The sequence below is a fragment of the Vulpes lagopus genome, chromosome 15 (genome assembly GCF_018345385.1).
Source record: "Vulpes lagopus strain Blue_001 chromosome 15, ASM1834538v1, whole genome shotgun sequence".
In the NCBI taxonomy this organism is placed as follows: domain Eukaryota; kingdom Metazoa; phylum Chordata; class Mammalia; order Carnivora; family Canidae; genus Vulpes; species Vulpes lagopus.
Genome location: NC_054838.1, coordinates 17,657,930 through 17,678,744, shown reverse-complemented (window position 1 = coordinate 17,678,744; position 20,815 = coordinate 17,657,930). Strand labels below are relative to the sequence as shown.

The window sequence follows — 20,815 nt, the reverse complement described above, 5'->3', positions numbered from 1 at the left end:
ACAGACTTTGCTATCTTAGTTATCTCCATATCCCCAGTAATATGGAACAGTGCCTAGACCAGAATAGGGTTCTCAATAATTAATTAATTAATTAATTAAAAGTTTATAAAACAGATGCAGAGTTTGACACCCCCACATCCTGCGTCTCTACCTAGTAGCAGAAGATGGAATCTGAGGGAAAGAGTGTAAAGTAAAAAGAGAAAGGCTATTGTAAATAATGCTACTATAAATGTAGAGGTGCATATATCTTTTCAAATGAGTGTTTTTAAATACCCAGTAGTGGAATTACTGAATCATATGGTATTTCTATTTTTAATTTTTTGAGGAACCTCCATATTGTTTTCCACAGTGGTTGCACTGATTTATAATATCCGAGATATGGAAGCAACCCAAGTGTCCATCAATAGATGAATGGATAGGGGAACCTCAGTGGCTCAGTTGGTTAAGCATCTGCCTTCAGCTCAGGTCATGATCCCAGGGTCCTGGGATGGAGACCCAAGTGAGGCTCCCTGCTCAGTGGGGAGTCTGCTTCCCCCTAATGCTCCCCCTGACTCTCCCCCCTGCTTGTGTGCTCTTTTTTCACTTAAATAAATAAAATCTTTTTAAAAAAATAGATGAATGGATAAAGATATGGTACACACATACCATAAAGAAGAATGAGACCTTGGCATTTGGGACAACATGAATAGACCTAGAGGGTATTATGCTATGTAAAATAAGTCTGAGAAAAACAAATAACATACAATTTCACTTATATGTGGAATATACAAAACAAAAAGAAACATACAACAACAACAACAACAACAAAAGGTCTTGAATACTGAGAACAAACTGGTGGTTGACCGTCAGGTAGGGGTATGAGTGAAATAGATAAAGGGGATTTAAGAGGCACAAATTTCCAGTGATAAAATAAATACATCACAGAATAAAAATAGATAGGGAATATGGTCACTAATATTGTAATAACGTTGTATGAGGACAGATGGTAGACTGCACAACGTGGGGAGCACTGAGTAATGTATAGGGTTGTTGAATCACTATGTTGTATACCTGAAAATAATATAACACTGTACGTTAACTACACTTCAATTAATTACTTAAATTTTAAGGCTGAGGAGAAATAAACTCTTGGGGAACGCAAACAGTCACCCCAACTCCCCTGGTGACAAAACATGAACTGCTCTCAAGGGCTGGGATGATGTCACAGGTGTTACAGTCTCCATGGCTTGCTCCCCACCCCCAACTCTGATTTTTTCTTATTGTGGTAAATATGCATAACTCTATGGTTTTCCCCTTTAGTTTCTACAGTTTCCCAGGGCTCAACTTTTTTGAGTAAGCTATGTAAGACATCTGACCTTGGGTGTTCTTCAGGTGAAAGAGAGCCTGGATAGCACTGTTTTTGAAACCCACCTGGGTTTGCCAAACAGATGTGGATTTTGAGATGGGGGCATGGAGGGAGCTTTTCTATTTCTGTTTGATGAGATTTAAATAAGACAAAAATTCCCAGTTGTTCCTCACTGTTTTCTTTTTAACATGATCCCTGCCACTTCCCTTTGGGCACTTCCTCAGCATTAAACTCACTGCCCTTCTTACCACCAGTCTCCTCCCAGCCTGCTCTCTGGGCACAAATGACTAGTAACTCACTCCTGGGCAGCAGTGAGGACTCACACTGAGAGACACAGAGATGCGGAGAGGACAGTGCTGCCCACACCACTTTAAAAACAGCAATTTATCTGGCAGTCTTTCCATGGACGTCTGAACCCAGACGGGTGAGTGAATCAGGGGGTTAGAGGGAGGCAAAGAAAATAAAAAATTTCAATGCTTTCCTTCCTTCCTAGCTTCCAAAACCTCAATTCTCCAAACACAGCAGCTGAGTTAGTCAAGTCATGGACTACCAATCAAGGTCACTGCCATTGCCAAGTTCACCTCAGCTGTCCCAGGTATTTTCTCCCACACTCAAGCACCATACTTCTTTATAGTTGCTGGGATGGGTTACATTCTTTAGTTTCCTCTCCCTATTTGCATCCGCTTTGGCAAGTGAAAGAGTACTATATATGTACACACGGGTCTAATCTTTTCCTCAGATCTTTACGAATGAATGCAAATACCTATGTGTGGCTTCTACACCATGCAGTCTTCGCCTCTTTTAATCATTCCTTCAGAGAGCACATAGTAGGTCAAAAACTCCTAATAAATTAAATGAGGTGAAGGATCCTGGCATAATTTTGTGCCAAGAAAACTCACCTCCATTAAGAAGTGCCAGGCATAGTTTGAGCAGCCATCAGTACCATCAAGGCTGAGCTTCTCCCAGCTGTACAGGGAGCTACTGTAGAGTCTGAGCTGAGCTCCTGCCTACAGGAGTAAAACTGCAGAAGAAATAAAATGTTTGACCCTACTTTGCAGAGTTTGGTCTTCTAAAGCAAAAGGAACCTTAAATTATAAACAGCCTGACTCAAAGGGAAAATCTGTGAAGCACCTACTCCCAGGAACTCCTCATTCTGCCCTAGGCCTGCCTGGGTTCAGCAGGCCCATAAATTGGCACTGTTGATATGACCTTTTCAGGCGATATTTCAACAAGAGATAACAACAAAGCTGAGAGCTTTGGTAGCACTCAGAGGAGATTTGAGGGACTTAAAACATGCTGCTAAGTTTGGCAGCAAAAGTTCCTGTTTCTTGCAGTTGGAAAAGGAAATCTCTTTATAATTACACTTGTAGATAAGATACACCAAGCTACTTATGCTACTTATTCTGGTCAGGAACAGATTAGAATCACCTCATCCCAATCCACCACTCCTCTGAGATTGGTCTGAGTGATCACTTTAAGGGCAAGTCTCACCTGGGCTGGGAAGAAACTGTGCCCCTTGGGAAGATAAAGTGCCAGGAGCTTCTCCATAGGGCTTACTGTCATAGCCACTACCACTTGCTCAGAAATACCCATCATTCTCCATTACGAAGTTCTATCTCTGAATTTACACTGTCCCTCAGCCCACTTTCCATCTTGTTCCTTTACCCAGGGATTCTGGGTAAAAGAACATGTCCCTAACTCCAGTGCCACATAACAGGTTACTCATCAGAGAGGGTCCTTTCAGCCTACATGGTCTTTTAGCTCAGATTCCCCTTATGGTTTATATATTTCTTCACAAAAGCAAAGTACAAGAGCTATGATCTATGTACTGTTTGCAGGACGCTTATTGCTACTCTGCTGACACTAGATGTCTGCCCAAGACATGAAGGAAGGGGATATTGCCCCACATTTCTCAGCAGAACAAACCAGACCAACCAGCCACTTGGAAACAAGCTCTGCTTGGTTTCTAAGGGAATTAGAACTATAACAGTCATTGCTCACATTTCATTTAGTACCAGATACGAGGTACTATCCCTAAGCACTTGACACTTAGGCCTTACCACAACACATGAAATAGCACTAATAGCACCTCTGTTTCACAGAAAAGGAACTGGGGCATGGACAGCCTACACAATTTACCCAAGTTCTCAGAGGCAGTTAAATGGCAGAGCCAGAATATGAACCCCAACTGTCTGACCCCAGAGGCCAGGCTCTAAATATCACTCTTTCATTAGACGGCTCTTCTCCTAACACACGGGTTTGTCTTTGAGCAGCACTGACTCACTTCAAACTCTAAGGGAGAGAGAGGGTCAGCCAGGAAACACTGCCATTTTTCTTTGCGGAGAGAAGGAAACAGTGACGGCAGTATTTATTCACAAGGCTGAGTTGAGCCTACACAGCACAACAAAGAAGTACCCCAAACATCTGTCAACCAAAATCTTCCCCGGGCACCAAGTAAAACCCATCCCCTTTCTTACTAACCTGGTAGCCTTTCTAACTTACTAACAGCTGGAGACTCTGCAAGTTGTTACAACCAAGCCCCATGCATCTGAGAACAAGATCCCAGGCTCCAAGTTATAAGAATCAAGTCAAACACTTCCTAGAATCCAGCTGACAGGATTTAAAAAAAAAAAAAAAAAACTACTCAAATATTTTTCAAGCATAAACTATATATGTTGGCCACTTTGGGGAAATAAAATGTATAAAATATTATACTTAATTTTATAGAACTTCAGGGAATCTGTTGGAAAGACAAGACACATGTATTTAAGAGTCAAGTCAGAATGTTAATGGAAACAATCTAAACCTCCCACTTTCTAGAAGAGGAAACTGAAGTCTAGAGAAGCCAAGGTTACTTCCCCAAGGTCACCGGACAAGTCACTGATAGAGCCTGGACTAAAGCTCAGATCTGCTGACTACCTAGCCAAGGGCTTTTGTACTGCTGTATGGAGAGGCAGAGCAACTCACAGGAGGGAGAGATCTCGAACAACAATTGCTGCTAGCAGTTACTGAGAGCATATTGTGCCAGCAGCTATATAAAGCTAAGTGCTTTATATAAACTCATTTAACCCTTGCAACAAACCTTTGAGGTAACATTACCCCCAATTTACAGATGCAGACACTAAGGTTGATAAAAGTTAAATTGCCACAAGTCCACAGATAATTAAAGGAAGAGCTGGACTGCATACTTCCAGAGCTGGCTGCAAAGCCTAACCTCTAGGCCAGGTCTTAGAGGATGACACACAGAATTCATGGAAGAAGAGGTGAGGAGTGTTGGGATAGCCTACACCCAGAGCACCGACAGGAGCCTGTGAGGGGCGGCCAATGCTGGCTGCAGGTAGGCCTGCAGGAAAGCAGCCTGTAGGAAGCAGTTCTAGTCTCCCATGACAGTGAGGGGTAAGCATCCTACAGGACAGTGAAGCTGAGCCTCTGAACCTGGGTTGAGAAGGATCACCTTGGAGACTCTCCTAAGGTCTTGACAGAAAGGTGAATGAAACACAAAGTATATAAGCTTCTAAAAGAAGAATCTGACTTGACTTTCCTGCGTAGTAATCCCAAATTGATTAAGAGACGCCAGCCTTACTTTTTGAAATGCTGCTCTAAGTTGATAACAATAAGGAAAAGCACTGAATATTTACTAGGTGCCAGGCACTGGGCTGAGAGATTTCCACATATCATTTCATTCAATCCTCAGCACAACTGTCACAAGCTAAGTACTGTTATTATATCCATTTTACAGATACCTCAGAGGGTCAGGGAGATTAAACAATTTGCCCAGGGTCACACAGCTAGTGACTGTCGAGCTCTAAACCTAGACGGGTGAGACCCGCAAGGGCCAGTTCCTTGCAGGTGCACCGCACAGCACTGAGACGCTCACAGTAAGTGCAAATGGTTCGCTCTATCATACTCACACTGAGTGTCAAGAGTCGCTGATGGCTGAACAAACACAGATTGATTCATTTAAAAGCAATCTATAAAACTCAGCTGTCAGAACTGCATAAGGGAGCCTGTGTTCCAAGACACAAGTGAGTACACCAAAATTCACTTCCTCAGACAGGGCTATAGAGTTCTGAAAACTAGCTGACTATATCGTTTCCTTTCTAATTTTCCCCTTTCCCTCTTCCTATCCATTGATGCTCTCAGAGAAGCTTCAACAGAGACCTAGAACCCTCTCCCTCTTATTTCCAGTCCTTTAGAGTTGGCTCTCTTCCATCATTCAAACAGTGCCTTATATCAGAGTCTAAGAGTTGGACCCCCTTCCTTCTTCCCAGCCTAAAGCCTGAGATGGTCATTAACCCTACCTGCAAAACCCTAACTTTAGCAGGCCTATGTTTCTTCTCTCTTAATTACATAGACAGGGGCTCACTTTGGGGAGGAAATAACTACAATATAACACCTAGTGACAACATTAAGTTCATACTTGGTACTATTACGCCCCCCAGCTCTTGGCCCAGACCCTTCATATTCACTGGCAAAATGGGTGAATAGACCAAAAGGGCACATGGGCACCAGAGATGCCTCCAAGCCCAGGAGCAAATAGGGTGTCAACTCCAATGCCGGCCTCCTGGGTTGTTAGAACCTACACAAAGCTGTCTCTTTAGGCTCTCTGGGGGCAGGTCAGCCTTCTGCTAAATTGCGAAGGTCTAGAGCAGCCCAGGTACCTCCTATCCCCCCTGCTGTCCCTCAGAACTACCCCCACACACACACACACACACAAACACACACACACACCATCCCCTTGTCCAGAGCCTTTCTCCTGTTTCCTCCCAGTCTCTCGTAACCCCCTCCTCTTCTCATTTTCCCCAGGGTCAAACAGTCCTTCATTCACTGTGCTGCTTCCTATTAGTCAACCTCCAGCTCACTTATAAACCCCTTCAGTGACAAGTCATGCACAAGAAGAGTCTGCATCCTTGAGAAATGGGTGGTTTCATGATAAACTCTTAGAAACAGGTCAGCTTTGGTTAAGAAGGTATTGAACATAATTGACCCTTTATAGAGACAGTGCAATCTAACACACAGTTTTTAGATGAAAATAATATTGTGATAATTTTAACAGTACATCGGAGCCAAAAATAATAAGAGAAGGGATCTTTGAAGAAATCCTACAATAAGGTAGCCTAGACTCATTTAACATCCTCCTTTCCCCTTAACACATATACACATAGTCAAGTTTTCTAGGTCTTACAGGGGATTTTTCTATCAGGCAATATTCCGTGGCATGTTCCCCTAAGACAGATGCTCCAAATATTTGACTGCACCCACCTACTGAGACAGACGCACACAATGCCATTTCCCCAGCAAAAACATAGATGCTTAGAATGTCTCTCCCTATCCCCAAGGAGAAGGCACTTACTAATGCAAGTTCTCCCTCAGGGTTTATAGCGAAATCTCTGCAAACTATGCCAGATGGTAATTTTTTTCTTTCATGCCCTCCTGGCCCCTTCTCCACTTTCCATGTTCCTCTAACTCAAAGAACTCAATTATCTGCAGACAGATTTCCCCTCTCTCTCTCCCTGCCCATCCTAAATATCCTCTTCTTCCAAGCTAATGTAGAGGCCCAGAAGGGAGGCCAAGCCAGTGCTCTGCATGGCTGCTGCCTCTATTCCTCCAGGCTCAGATACACATTCCCTCTGCTTGGCTGCCTCAGTAAACTCTCTTGGGTCCAACTTTGGAAATCAGGAGACTCCAGGGCAGTGACAGGTACAAAACAAGAGAAGCAAAAGAAGACATGCTCTTCAGCTTCTGTGCCCCACCTGCCTGGAGGGAGATGCTGTGGCAGTCCCAGATTTGGACCCTCCCGCTGCCCCCAGGTGCCCAGTGGTGCTCCCCAAAGCATTTATGAGAATCAAATTCGGTGGGAAATGGAGCACAGCCTCTCTTGCCTTCCAGGCTAGCAGTGTGGCCATAACACCTGGAGTCTGGGGTACTCCTATAAACTTTATACCCAAGCCCTCCATTCCAGGCACAGGGTATGGTCAGTGGAATTCAGGATGCCCTCGGCCTGTCCTCCAAGGCATTTCAACATTTCAACTTCCTTGGGTAACTTATTATTCTAATTTTAGAGAGAGGGAGCCCTGAGGGAGACTGTGCAGGAAGGGGAGTAGAGGAAGGGGGGAGAGAGGGAGTGAGAACAGGAATGTTACTTTTTAATCCTTAAAGAACACGGAGGGATCCATCCAATGTGTGACTCAGCTCTGGGAAGCTGGTCTAAGGAGGAGTGGGGAACAGCTGCAGCCCCAAGCTAAGCTATGGACTACTTTGCCATCAGGCAATAGAGGCTGCTGGGATGGGATTCGCCTGGAAAAAGGACTCTTGAACTACAACAACAAATCTGCCTCCTTAGGGTCTTCCCAGGGGTTTCTCCCAGATCCCACACTAGGGCATGGCAGGCAGCTTCCTCTGTCCTACGACAAAAGCTGGGGCTGCAGGTGGGGTGCTGGGTCCCTCTCTCCCACCAAGCATACCACACACGAGCCCTATACACTCCCTGAGAACAGATCCGGTGTCCTTACCTGGAGTCTCCCCATCCCTGCTATTCTGTTCCTTGGCACAGTCCCACTGCATATCAAGAATCTCTGCCCTTGAAATTCCCACTTCCTCATTTCTTTCTTTCTTTCTTATTTCCCTAAGCTGTAGCCACACAGGTTCCTGAAAGAGCTGCCCAGCCCCCAAGGAGCCTCTCAGAGCAGTAACTCTTCCTGCCCGTTATACCCTTTCAAATCCAGAACAGGAGAAAGGCCTCTCTGCCCACTCAAAACAGTTTCCCCAGCACAACCTAGAAGAATGAAGGAGCCAAAACTGACAGTCAGAAGCCTCTCTTCCAGCTACTGAAATTTATGATACCAGAACTGCGAAGTAGCTATCTGTGGGACACTGGAAAAGCAAAGGGTCTATTGGAATCCCTCTCTTCTATATTAAATACACAAGTCAAGTGACCTAAGGGAAAGAAAGCTGCATCTCTGAAGGATCATTTAGGAGGTTCAACGCCTACTGTGAACATCACTCTATTTCCTAACCCAAAGAAAGCACTATTTGCTTTGTTTCCTTTTGTATCTTAAAGACCTTTTTTTAAGGCTTTTCTCATTTTTATTTATAAATGCGCAAAAGAAAAAGGCACTTTATAAATTGGGAAACCAGAACAGAGGGGAAAATGACTTTTGAGAAGAGAGTGGGGCCATCCAAGCTTTAATTTGCAAGATCTTACATTATATAGCGCTGAACATGCTTAAAATTAACTTTCATGGAAATTATCACATTTTTGGTCCTCCCAACAGAACTGTTGAAGTAGTTATAACATTACCTCCCATCTCACAGCTAATAAATCCAAAGGTCACAGGGGTTAATAATGGTCTTGCCCATGGCCACCGAGATGGCAAGTAGGAGAACCTGACCATGGACTCAAGTCTCCTCACCCCAAATCCAGTGTTTACTCTATTGTATCAAAAGAATTATCACCTACTAGCCCTCTTTATGTATGGGGGGGGGGCGGTGATAAAACTAGAGGAGCCCCAACCACAGCCACTTGAGTAGAGAAGAACCGAGATTCTGGATTTGCACTGCTCCTCCTCACACCCCCCAAATTTAATCCCAACCAACAGTGCAATGCCATATCCTCCCAACAAAACAGAGGTTTCAACCAAGCAGAGGATTGTTGGAGTGTAGTAAAAGGGGGTATCACTTTAGCAGTGGCCCATCTGAGGTCCAGGGCCACGGAGTTCACCCTGTGGACCCTCAGGCCACAATACTGATACATTATGGACACATTCAGTGAGCCTAAATTGGGGACATGGTCGGTACTTTTATTGGCAAGCTGACCCAAAGTTAATCAGAAGGCCCCCTCATTGTCGGCCAGAATACAAAAGACATTCTGTTCAGAAAGTCCAAGAAGAAAAACTAAAGAGCCAGGACAGCAGCTGTTCCCTCATCCTACAGAGAAACCAAAGGCATCCACAATGTTCCCTGAGGCCCAGGAGTAAGTTTGAGATATAACATGGCTGAAGCAGAGGCACATCTCCTGATGGGTCCCCACTGCAGGGGGTGTCTGCTGCATTAACCCTCCAAATAAGATTACTAACAACCTAGCTGTCCTATCACCTATAAAGTGGCTTTCTGGTAGGGTTCCCTCTCATAGGCCACGCTGAGATCACCACACACCACTCCTCTAGGTCAGAACAAGTTTTACAAAAACATAGGATAAACAGAATTAGAGTACACAGCGTGGACAGTGCATGCCCTGAGATTTTGTTAAAATATTAACCCAGAGTAGCCATCTGGCACAACCACAGTACCTTGTGTCTCCACGAGCAGGCTAGCTCTAAACAGCAGCCACTGAGAGCTCACTCAGAGATACCTGTAGGGTAAACCTCTTCATAGGCCCTCCAACCCCAAAATACATACACACACACCTGTCAGCCTCCACCCCATATGCTTTTTACGAAAGCCTGCAATGGGCCTTATTAACACAGGACAGCATGCTTCCTTCCAAGTTACCTAGTTGAGAGATCAAGAGTGTGATCCTAGCTCAGATATCCCTACGATGGTCCCTCTGTTCTAATAACTGCTCCAAAAACTGGGAACTCACCACAGGCTCCTAGCTAAGTTAATTGGCTTCCCCCCCCCCCCCCCACTATAGGTCAGACACAGCAGCACCAAGAGACAAAACAGACAGTGTTCACTAGAACAAACCAAGCCACTCAAAAGACACTGGAGTTTCCGTGTAGGAACTTCAAATACAATACTGGAGTGATGATAACTCGCCTTTTCCATATAAAAGATTCTTTCTGTAAAAATATCCTAAGCCTTTGTGCTAAATAAAAGATGATGATTTCTACAGAAAAGTCCAAACACCTCAGGTTCAGCGAGAGTGAGATCAGCTAGATTTGCAAAGTCAAGAAAATTGGCTGTTTCCCTCCTCCTTAAGCTAATAGAATCCAACTGTTGAAGCATGACATCATTCCTGAGCCCCAAACCCCGAGCAGAGAGTACAGACATTTGCCTGCCTCCCAGAAAACAGCCCAAGACTATGGCCAGGAAAGGAGAAAAAAACAACCCAAGCCGGAGCTGACCTTACCTGAAAGTCCCGGTGCTTTCCTGCCCACTCCATTCTCGGCAGAGTTTGGCTCACACCACAGTCTGTAAGGGAGCCCAGGGCCCCCAAATCCACTCGCTTAAGCTCCGATACCTGCTGCGAGCTTCCCACAGCTCCTTCCTCTGACCTTTCGTGGCGCTCCTTCCAGCCAAATGAGCAGAGCACTTCTAGCTGGCCAGGCCAGTTGTCATGGAGACCCTGTTCTCGCCAGCCAGCGTGCTCCTGCGCTGCTCAAGCTCGCGCTCGCGCTCTCGCTCTCTCTCTCTCTCTCTCTCTCTGTCTCCTCTCCCCTCTCTCCCCCTCCACCCCCCTTCTCTCCCGCTCTCAGTTCTGGGAGGCTTCCATGAAACAGCACTGTCTTTTGATCAGCTCGGGTTTTGCACACATTCCACTCCTCCTACCTCCCTTCCAGTCAAACAAGGGCTCTGGGCAGCTCCTGGGAACTTGCTTCAACAGTTCAGATGGGAGAAGGGAAAGACAGTGAGTGGACTTGTTTTCCTCCCCTCCAGTGTCTCTCTCTCTCTCTCTCTCTTTTTTTTTTTCCCCTTGACTTGGAGGAATCCTGGCCAGGGGGGGAGGGAGCTAGCTGGAGCACTTGGGAGGGGAAGCAAGCCCTTCCTCTGAGTCCTGGCGTGCGGGTAGGAGGACCCAGATGCATTGCCTTGACTTGTTTGTGCACTTGGGATTTTCCGGGCAGCACTTGAGGCGGAAATGCATTCACATCCCAGGAGCTCGCCTGGACTGGCCTCTGCTTACCTTGCTGCCTGCTCAGGTTGTGGCGATCCCTTTAACCAGTGCAGGGACTCATGGTACTATTGCTGGTGCCCAAGCAGTCTCTCATCTTCCTGCAATGGAGAGGAAAGACACTAGGTCAGGACCAGTAAGAGTCCCGGGCAAGTCCAGAGTCACAGCCCAAGCAACAATTGTGATACAAACACAGCCTCATGTCTCTGGCCTGCTCAGGGCCTGCAGCTAAAGCCCCGGCTGTCTGCGAGCTGCTGTCACAGCCAGGAATACTGTCACTCCTATCCAAGAGCTAGCCTGGTGCCTGAGACACAGCAGGCCCTCTTGACTCAATCCTCCCCATGTACATTTCTGCTTTGTGACCTTCATATATGTATTATTTTGTCTGATCCTCAAGCCTTTCGAAATACACTGGATAACAGTCTTACCATTTTACAGATGGGAAAACTGAGGCCCAGAGAGACCAAATGTTTAGTCCACAGGTACACAGCTAGCTAGACAGTTAAAGACTACCCTCTAGCCTGGTGCACTTTCCACTAACGTACACTTACCACCTGATTTTAAGAACAAACAACTTTTTTTGATAGCCAGTATCAAGGTACAAGGTTGAGTTCCCAGGGGAAGGTGGGGAATCCTTCTGAGTCATCGTGAGTTAGACCTGACTACCATCCTGTTGGTCTGAAGGCTTTACCATAGCATCTATGAGATGTGGAAGATAATGGTGCACAGATTAGAGGAAAAAGTCCTGCCCCATAGCTATAAGTTACCTTGTACTTTTCTGAAGCTCTCTCATAAATCTCGGCTCATCTGTTCAACACAACTGACCTAAAAGCTAGGGCTGGTACTATCATACTAATTCAACAGATTAAGGAAAAATCTCAAAGAGAGGTCAAATGACTTGCCCCAGGTCACAGAAGCAGAAAATAACAGATCTAGAAATAGTACTGAGGCCTTTCAACTCTCTTCTGTTTATTAAGCAGAGTAGCTGCAGGAGCACCAATGGAGCAGGAGTCAGAAGACCTTGGCAGTGTCTGGCTCTACCACTAACCAACCTCCCAGTTTCCACCTATGAAACCTATCCCGTGGGCAAATGATAGGGCTAGGATGGCCATAAAAAGAAATGATGTGTGGGAAAGCATTCTCCTAAAATTGGGCACTGAGCTAAGAACTTCATTCATCTCAGCTGTTTTTGTTTTTGTTTTTTGTTTTTTTTTTTTTACCACATACAAACAAACAAAAATCCAAGGCAGTTGGTATCTCTCCAAGAGGAGGACACCGGGGCTCGAGGAAGACATTTTTCAATGCTGATTCCTAAAACAGTGCCAGAGCAGCCCTGGTAGAACCTTTAATGCAGTGATCCCTTGCAGAATCCTTGCGTTTATATTAACCTCTATCACAAAATTCTCACAACAAGACTTTGACTTGAGTTTAAAAGGTAAATATGACAAAAAAAAAGCGGGGGGGTAAATATAGGTCAGGAGCTAAAGTAGGAGGGATCCCTGGGTGGCGCAGCGGTTTGGCGCCTGCCTTTGGCCCGGGGCGCGATCCTGGAGACCCGGGATCGAATCCCACATCAGGCTCCCAGTGCATGGAGCCTGCTTCTCCCTCTGCCTATGTCTCTGCCTCTCTCTCTCTCTCTGTATGACTATCATAAATAAATAATAAAAAAAAAAAGGAGCTAAAGTAGGAAAAGTGCCAAGAAAATGCAACACAAAATAATGGTATGGCATAGACACTAAGTAGTGGGCACTGGTGCCGGAGTGAAGCAATCAGAGATTCAATCTCCCACTCCAGATGCCAACCACCACCTCAGGAATCCCTCAAAGGCCCTAGTGTCCCACATCTGCAAAAGAAGAAGGATGAAATGGCAAGTGCAACATCTTCAGGTCCCTAAACTTCTCCCTCTTAGCATTTCCAACAGACATCCCTCTCTTCTCCTCCTGACCCTGAAAATGCACACTCCACTTCCATACTGAGAAAGAAGAGGTGATGCCAATTCACGGCTACAACAAGAGAATACTCACAGTTACAATATTAGCACCTACTAATATTTACTGAGCACCTACCATATGTCAGGCATTCTTCTAAGCGCTATGACGGGCCAGGGCTGAGTACTGAAGCGGATACAAGTCAGTTTCTAAAACAATCCAGACTTCAAAAAGCCCTCCAGACCAGGCACAGAATGCAGGCCATGCTCCCCCTAGTGGCACACTGGAATTTTTTAGAGCCTTGTCCTCACTGGGAAGGGAGACGGGAAGGGCCCCATGATGGGAGAACTGGAATCCCTGGCTTGGGTGCTGCTGTGGGTATAATAAGCTCTTTGAACTAGGCAAGGTAAGAGGACAGTTGCATCCCTCCGCTGCCTCTGCAAGGCTGGATTCAGATCAATCCTACTCGACCTTTCTCAAACAACAGCGCTTTTACAGCCTTATGTGGTCTAGGATCTGCTGAAAGGTATGCATGCAAACTTGTGCCAGAAATCTGGGAGACACCATTGCATCTTCCTGCCTCTCTCCCCATATCCAATCCATTTACTGATTCCAAATAATTCTATTCCCAGAATGTGTCTGTCTACTTTTCTGCCCTCTACTGTCACCTCAGTCTCTTCCCTTGATTCCTGAAAAACCTCCTGATGGCCCCCACTTCCACTCTTACCCTCCCAGCTCCATTCTCTGTGCAGCTGTCTGAATCACCCTTTTACATCCGATCCTATCATTTCCTGCTTAATGCACTTCAATGGCTTCCCAATGCACTTCAGATAAAACCTAAATTCTTACCAGGACCTATAAGGCCCTGCTTGATCCTTCTCCAGCCTCCTCTCAGCACACTTCTTGCCCTCCACCTGCATGTGCTAGCTACACAGCCTTTTTTTAGTTTTCCAAAAGGGCCAGATTTTTCCCAGGCTGTTCCCATTATCCTGGGACATCCCACCCACCCACCCTCCGTCTGCCCCTGGTCTGCCTAACTGGCTCTTGCCTTGCCTCTCACCACCTCAGAGAAGTCAAAATGAGGATTCATCCGTCATAATCTCCAACCAAAATACATTATCCTTTTCTTTAAAAAAAAAAAAACACTTTATTTATTTATTCATGAGAGACACAGAGAAAGAGGGAGAGAGAGAGAGACAGAGACACAGGCAGAGGGAGAAGCAGGCTCCATGCAGGGAGCCCAATGAGGGACTTGATCGGTCTCCAGGATCACACCCTGGGTGCAAGGCAGGTGCCAAACTGCTGAGCCACCTGGGCTGCCCACATTATCCTTTCCTTTTTTTTTTTTTTTTTTTTATTTATGATAGTCACACACAGAGAGAGAGAGAGAGAGGCAGAGACACAGGCAGAGGGAGAAGCAGGCTCCATGCACTGGGAGCCCGACGTGGGATTCGATCCTGGGTCTCCAGGATCGCGCCCTGGGCCAAAGGCAGGCGCTAAACCGCTGCGCCACCCAGGGATCCCATCATTATCCTTTTCTTAATGCCAGTCTTCCCTGAGGAGTTCCTTGACTGCTTTGCCACCATATTCCCTGCATTTAGCATAGGGCCCAACTCCCAGCTGGCACTCTAAGTATCTGCTGAATGAGTGCAAAGAACCCATTTCGTCTTGTCCTACAGGAAGAAGAAACTTAGAACAGCTATTTCATGCCACTCATTGTTTCTTTTCATAGACTTTAAACTATAATTACATCCCTTCTCCTCATGTGTCTTGCCTGTGGGCTCAACCAAAAATTCCTGTAAAGTCTCCCTGTGGTTTGTTTCCCAGAAATTTCCTCGTAAGGTCACTCTTCTAGGGATGCGCTCCAGGGTTTTATAGCCTCTCCCATTACCCATTACAGGCACTCCCCCACCAGTATCACTGCCAAACCAAGTGGGGTGCAGGAATGGCCCAACTCCCATAGATGAGAAGGTTCTCTCAGGTCAGCTCTATTTGGGAACAAAAACGCTTTCTCTTACCTCCACCGTGCAGGTCACTGTGCTTACAAAAATACATTTTTCCTTAAAAAGTCATCTTATGTTTTATAATTTGGAGATGGGTATAAGATGCTTTGAAATAAAATTTTTCATTACTAAAAAAAATTGGAAATAACTATTTGGGGGAAAAATATGGAAGGTCTAAAGAAAAACAATAGCAGTGGGTGACTAAATCCCCTCACAAGATAACATTAGCACCAACCTCTGAAATCCTTTTTGGCTTCCCCTGCTGCCGCAACCCCTTTACAGGCACAGCCACAGCACACCACCTGGTACCCTGAAAACTGCATTCCTCCTCTCCTACCACTCTCTCCCCACTGCTCATGCTGTTACCTTTTTCCTAGTACCTCCTCCTCCCCAACAAGCAAAATCTCAGTGCTTTCGAGGGCCAACTTATCACCTCCCCTGTGAAATGTTTCTTGATCGTTTAGCAAAATCTGTTGGTCTACTCTGCAATCCCACAGCAGTTTAAAGATGGCTTTATTCATGGTATTTATAGCACTTTGTCACCATCACTCATACCTGTCTCCCCAGCAGCCATGAGCCCCATGAGGTCTACCAACTTTATTATTTCATTCACAGTGGGCAATCTATTCATGTTCATGGGATAAATCAATCTTTGAGAAAGAAAGAAGCTATCCCCTCCATAAGATGAGGAATCTGAGTGTATAGACTTACACTGTACCAAGAATATGTGAGTGTGTGTGTGAGTGTGTGTGTGTGATAATTAGACTCTATATTTGGTCACTAGAAGAGTTTATAATATTTCTTGTCTCTAAAAACAACTGAAAATCTGGGGCACCCAGGTGGCTCAGTTGGTTAAGCATCTGCCTTCAGCTCAGGTCATGATCCCAGGGTCCTGGGATTGAGGCCCATGTCGGTTCCATGCTCAGCAGGAGAGTCTGCTATGCCTTCTCCCTCTGCCCCTACGCCCACTCATTCTCTCTCTCTCTCACTCTCTCTCTCTTAAATAGATAAACTCTCTATTTAATAGTAATAAAATTAAAAATAAAAACAACTGGAATTCCAAACCTAAAAATACAGAAGCATATAGTAAATCTTTTTAAAGTTTCTCCTTGGGCAGCCCAGGTGGCTCGGTTTAGCCCTGCCTTCGGCCCAGGGCGTGATCCTAGAGTCCCGGGATCGAGTCCGCATCAGGCTCCCTGCATGGAGCCTGCTTCTCCCTCTGCCTGTGCCTCTGCCTTTCTCTCTGTGTGTCTCTCACGAATAAACAAACAAACAAACAAAAAAGTTAGTCCTTACTTTGGGATCAAAGGAATTCAAGAAAAGTAAGCTGTTGTTTGATAGTGCTTGTTGGATCCCAGAATGCCTAAGAGATGCAGTGTTAACAGTGTAACTTCAGCTGCCTCTGGGAGCCGAGCTCCCAGTGCCCACCAAACTGTGGAGTCCAGCCACATATCCACGGAGGACACCTAGTTCTGCCCAATTAACAGGGGAATCCACCATGTGTCCTGCCCAGTTCTACACTGAGCTCTGGCTGCTGTGTGGGCAGACAGGTTTACACAAGAGCCCTTTAGGGCTCTATTGCTTTCTTCTTCCACCTCTGAATGGTAATGTAGTTAAATAGGGGAAAATTTTAAATGCAGGAGTAGAGAAGGAGTAAGATCCTGGTTTCCAGAGTAGTGAGACCTTAAGCCACTCCCTGCCCTGCTTAGGGCCTCTATTTTCCCCTGAATATAACTAGCTGTTCTTGAAGAGTTCTTGTAACTTCAATGTTCTGTTGCAGTCGCCAAGTCCAATTGTTCTGTCCTAGTCACCTAGTCCCACTGCTTTCTGAAGCATCTAAAGCAGTAGGAAGAATTCTTGTGCTACAGAGTTTCCATCCAACCCTTTCAGCAGAGTCCCTTGCTTGGGACTCTGGAGTCATCTGCCTGGGATTAAACAGAAAGGCAGCCTTTCCTGGAGGAGAAGATGGGAGATTGAGGGTTCTTGCTTAAAGAAGGCTGGAGAGAGAAGAAAGATGGCAAACACAGGATGGAGAAACTTGGAAATGACTTGGGAAGTGCCTTGGAAGGATACTGAGCCTCTGCCAGGGACTCATTCCTAGCCATTGGTCTGAGACAAAGCCACTTTTACAAAGCAGAAGAATATGCAGTATCTAATTATCTTGAAAGGCAATCTGCCTACTGCAAATCAAGCAGTCTCCTCAAGGGCTCTACAGCACCTCTGAACCAACAAAACAAGTATCTCCCTCCAGATGGCAATCCCAGCCCTCCTCTGCCTTTGTCAGGAGCCACATCCAGCAGGACCTCCTGTGTGCTGGCCACTGCTACACATACTCTGCTTCTGCTTGCACAGATGAAACAGCCATTCTATGCTCAAGTCCTGGCATTTTATGGATCCTGGGGTCCTTACTCTGTCCTATCCCACCTGCCTCCCACCCAACACTAAGGCTCTAAACTAATAGACTGTGGGATTCAGCCTGTAACTATCCTGGATCTCACTGCCCTGTGGTGAAACAACTACTGGACATCTTCATACTGGGTTGGGCAACTCTTCTTTGGTCAGCCTTCCAGCCCTGGTTCACCTCTACTCGACTCACAATCCTCAATATGAAAGTCAAAATTCAGATCCCCAGGGCATAAGATACTTAGTGGCTTGATCCAGTATCTTGGAGTATCTGTCACAGTGCTCATATATGGGCTAATTTCTTAGAATCTCTCACTTCCACAGACACTGACTACTGTCCCTTGTTATTCTGAGCATTTTAACACTGGGCCACATAAACACAGTCTGGTGCCAGGAAAGACCAGACTGAGGAGGCAATATTCCAGACCCCTTCTAAAAGTACCATTTTACCTTTCCAGAATGAGCTTCTCATGCTTACTTGCCTTAGAACTCAAAGCTCAACCAAGATCTTAACCTGCCATGACAGAAGCTTCAGGATAGGGGAGGTAGAGGACAAAGTGGGGGGAAAGGTGTTGGGAGGATAAGGAGAATGTGGACTCAAATGGCTTTTCCATAATATAACCAAGAAAATACCTTAAGCCTGAAAGAACAAGTATAAAATGTGGGCCAAGTTGTGGGAAATGTGGGCTCAGATTGTGTCACCTCCTCAATGCTATCTCCCCTGATTTTCTCTCCCTGGACTGGATTCTCTACCCATAGTCCACTCCTTGAAACCATCTATTGCTCTGTTGTTAGCCATGCTCACTGCCTCATGTTTTAGTGTACCAAGGCTTATTCAACTTAATTCTCCTACTAGCCTATAAACCTGTAATATTCTTGGAACACCTGGGTGGCTCAGTGGTTGAGCATCTGCCTTTGTCTCAGGGTGTGATCCCTGGGTCCAGGGATCAAGTCCTGCATCAAACTCCTTGCATGGAGTCTGCTTCTCCCTATGCCTATGTCTCTGTCTCTGTCTCTGTGTGTGTGTGTGTCTCATGAATAAATAAAATCTTTAAAAAATAAATACATAAAAAATAAACCTATAATATTCTTTAGGGCAAGAATTATGTCTTAACTCTGAATTTTAGTTTAGAACTCTATACCAAGGCCAATTAATACATGTTTAATATAAGAACTAATGAAAAAAAAAAAAAAAAGAACTAATGAAACCGGGATCCCTGGGTGGCGCAAGGGATCCCTGGGTGGCGCAGCGGTTTGGCGCCTGCCTTTGGCCCAGGGCGCGATCCTGGAGACCCGGGATCGAATCCCATGTCGGGCTCCCGGTGCATGGAGCCTATTTCTCTCTCTGCCTGTGTCTCTGCCTCTCTCTCTCTTTGTGTGGCTATCATAAATAAATAAAAATTAAAAAAAAAGAACTAATGAAACCAACCAACCAACTAATCAATTTAATTGATAAGGGATCAAAAATATTACCACAAAACCTAAACCATTTGGTGCTTAGCACTTCAGACAGGTCCAGGGTTCCCAAGATCTGCTGTGTATACAAGATGGATTATAAGTGGTATGTGGACAAACCTTTCAAAATGTTTAATACTTATTTTAATATGCATAAGAAAAAAACATAATCAGTTATTAACCCTATTTTCACTGATCTTATTGATTAGATCAATGCCCATGAACAATTTTGGAGTTAGGGGTGCTAGTTTCTTGTGCAGTTGAAAATCTTCCTATAACTTTTGACTCCCCCAAAACTTACCTACTAATAGCCTCCTGCAGACTGGAAGCCTTATTGATAACATAAATAGTCGTCAACACATATTTTGCATGTTTTATATGTATTACATATCATATTCTTACAATAAAGTAAGCTAGAAAAAAGAAAATCCTATTAAGAAAAATCACAGGAAAAAAAAAAGAAAATCACAGGAAAAGAGAATACATCTACAGTATTATATTGTATTTATCCCAAAATCCATGTATAAATGCATCTGCAGAGTTCAAACCCATGTTGTTCAAAGGTCAGCTGTGTATTTTTTTGTTTGCTTTTCATTTTGTTTTGCTAAAATTAGTGGGCATAAGTTTAAGGAGAAATAGGGGACTTGCACAGCCTCAGAGTATCTCTCCCAGAATTAGATCCTGGAATAGAAAAAACTAATAAAATCCAAATTAAGTCTATAGCTTACATTACACTACTATTAACTTCTTGTTGATAAATGTGCCATAGTTCTGTAAGATTAGGGGAACTTGTATTGTCTCTGCAGCTTTTCCGTAAGTTTAAAACTATTTAAAAATAAAAAGCTCTAAAAAAGCCAATTTAAAGATCAGGAAGTGGGCAGCCCCAGTGTTGCAGCGGTTTAGCACCACCTGCGGCCGGGGGTGTGATCCTGGAGACCCAGGATTGAGTCCCACATTGGGCTCCCTGCATGGAGCCTGCTTGTGTCTCTGCCCCTCTCTCTCTCTCTCTTTCTCTCTCTCTCTCTGAATAAATAAATAAATAAATCTTTAAAAAAAATAAAAATAAAATAAAGATCAGGAAGTAAAAGTATATACAGGCGCACCTCAGTGGCTCAGTTGATTGAGCATTCAACTCAGTTTTGGGTCAGGTCATGATCTCAGGGTTGTGGGATCCAGCCCCATACTGGGCTCTGTGCTCAGCAAGCAGTCTGCTTGAGTTTCTCTCTCTCCCACTCCCTCTTCCCCTCCTTCTGTTTGTGCATTCCCTCTCTCTCTAAAAATAAAATCTTCTTAAAAAAAAAGTATATGTAATACAAATTATAAGAATGGGTAAGAATAGCTCGTTTGAGAAGCACTAGAGCAGTCATCCCTCACACCCTACATCCAAGAAAAGCTGCCCTCAGAATGAGAATTGTGGCTATAGAAGAATATTTAGTAAAATAGGAAAATGTTCATTTTACATTACTTTGAAAAAATAAATTATCCCATTTTATTAAAAAATATATATATAAAACATAGAAAAATGTCTGTGTTAAAACAAAAATAACCTATACTAAATAAAATACAGACAGCATTTATTAAATAGTAAATGGGACACTGCTTTTAGAAAGTAACTTGGCTAGATCAATTAATATGCTCATATTCTTTTAAAAAATATGCTCATATCCTTTGATTTAGTATCCTCACTTTCAGGAAGTTATCCTAAGAAAAATATTCCGAAGTATGAGGGGGAAAATGCCTCCTCCCGGCATTATTTATAATAATGAAAAATTAGGAACAAGCTCCAAGTCAATCATTACTAGACTGGTAAATTTCCAGTACGTTTTGACAAAGACCCAGAGTAAAAAAT

General features: G+C 44.6%; 1 protein-coding gene across 2 annotated transcripts in view; it reads right to left on the bottom strand.

Moving 5' to 3' along the window:
* The window catches only part of DENND2B (DENN domain containing 2B), a 147,125-nt gene that overhangs the window by 90,547 nt on the left and 35,763 nt on the right, over positions 1-20,815 (bottom strand). The window contains exon 2 of one of the 2 annotated variants that reach the window (XM_041729818.1): positions 11,190-11,278. The gene's annotated coding sequence lies outside the window, so the exon portion shown is untranslated. Of the gene's footprint in view, positions 1-10,415; positions 10,944-11,189; positions 11,279-20,815 lie in introns of those variants that run through there. The other variant, XM_041729817.1, reaches the window with a different exon arrangement.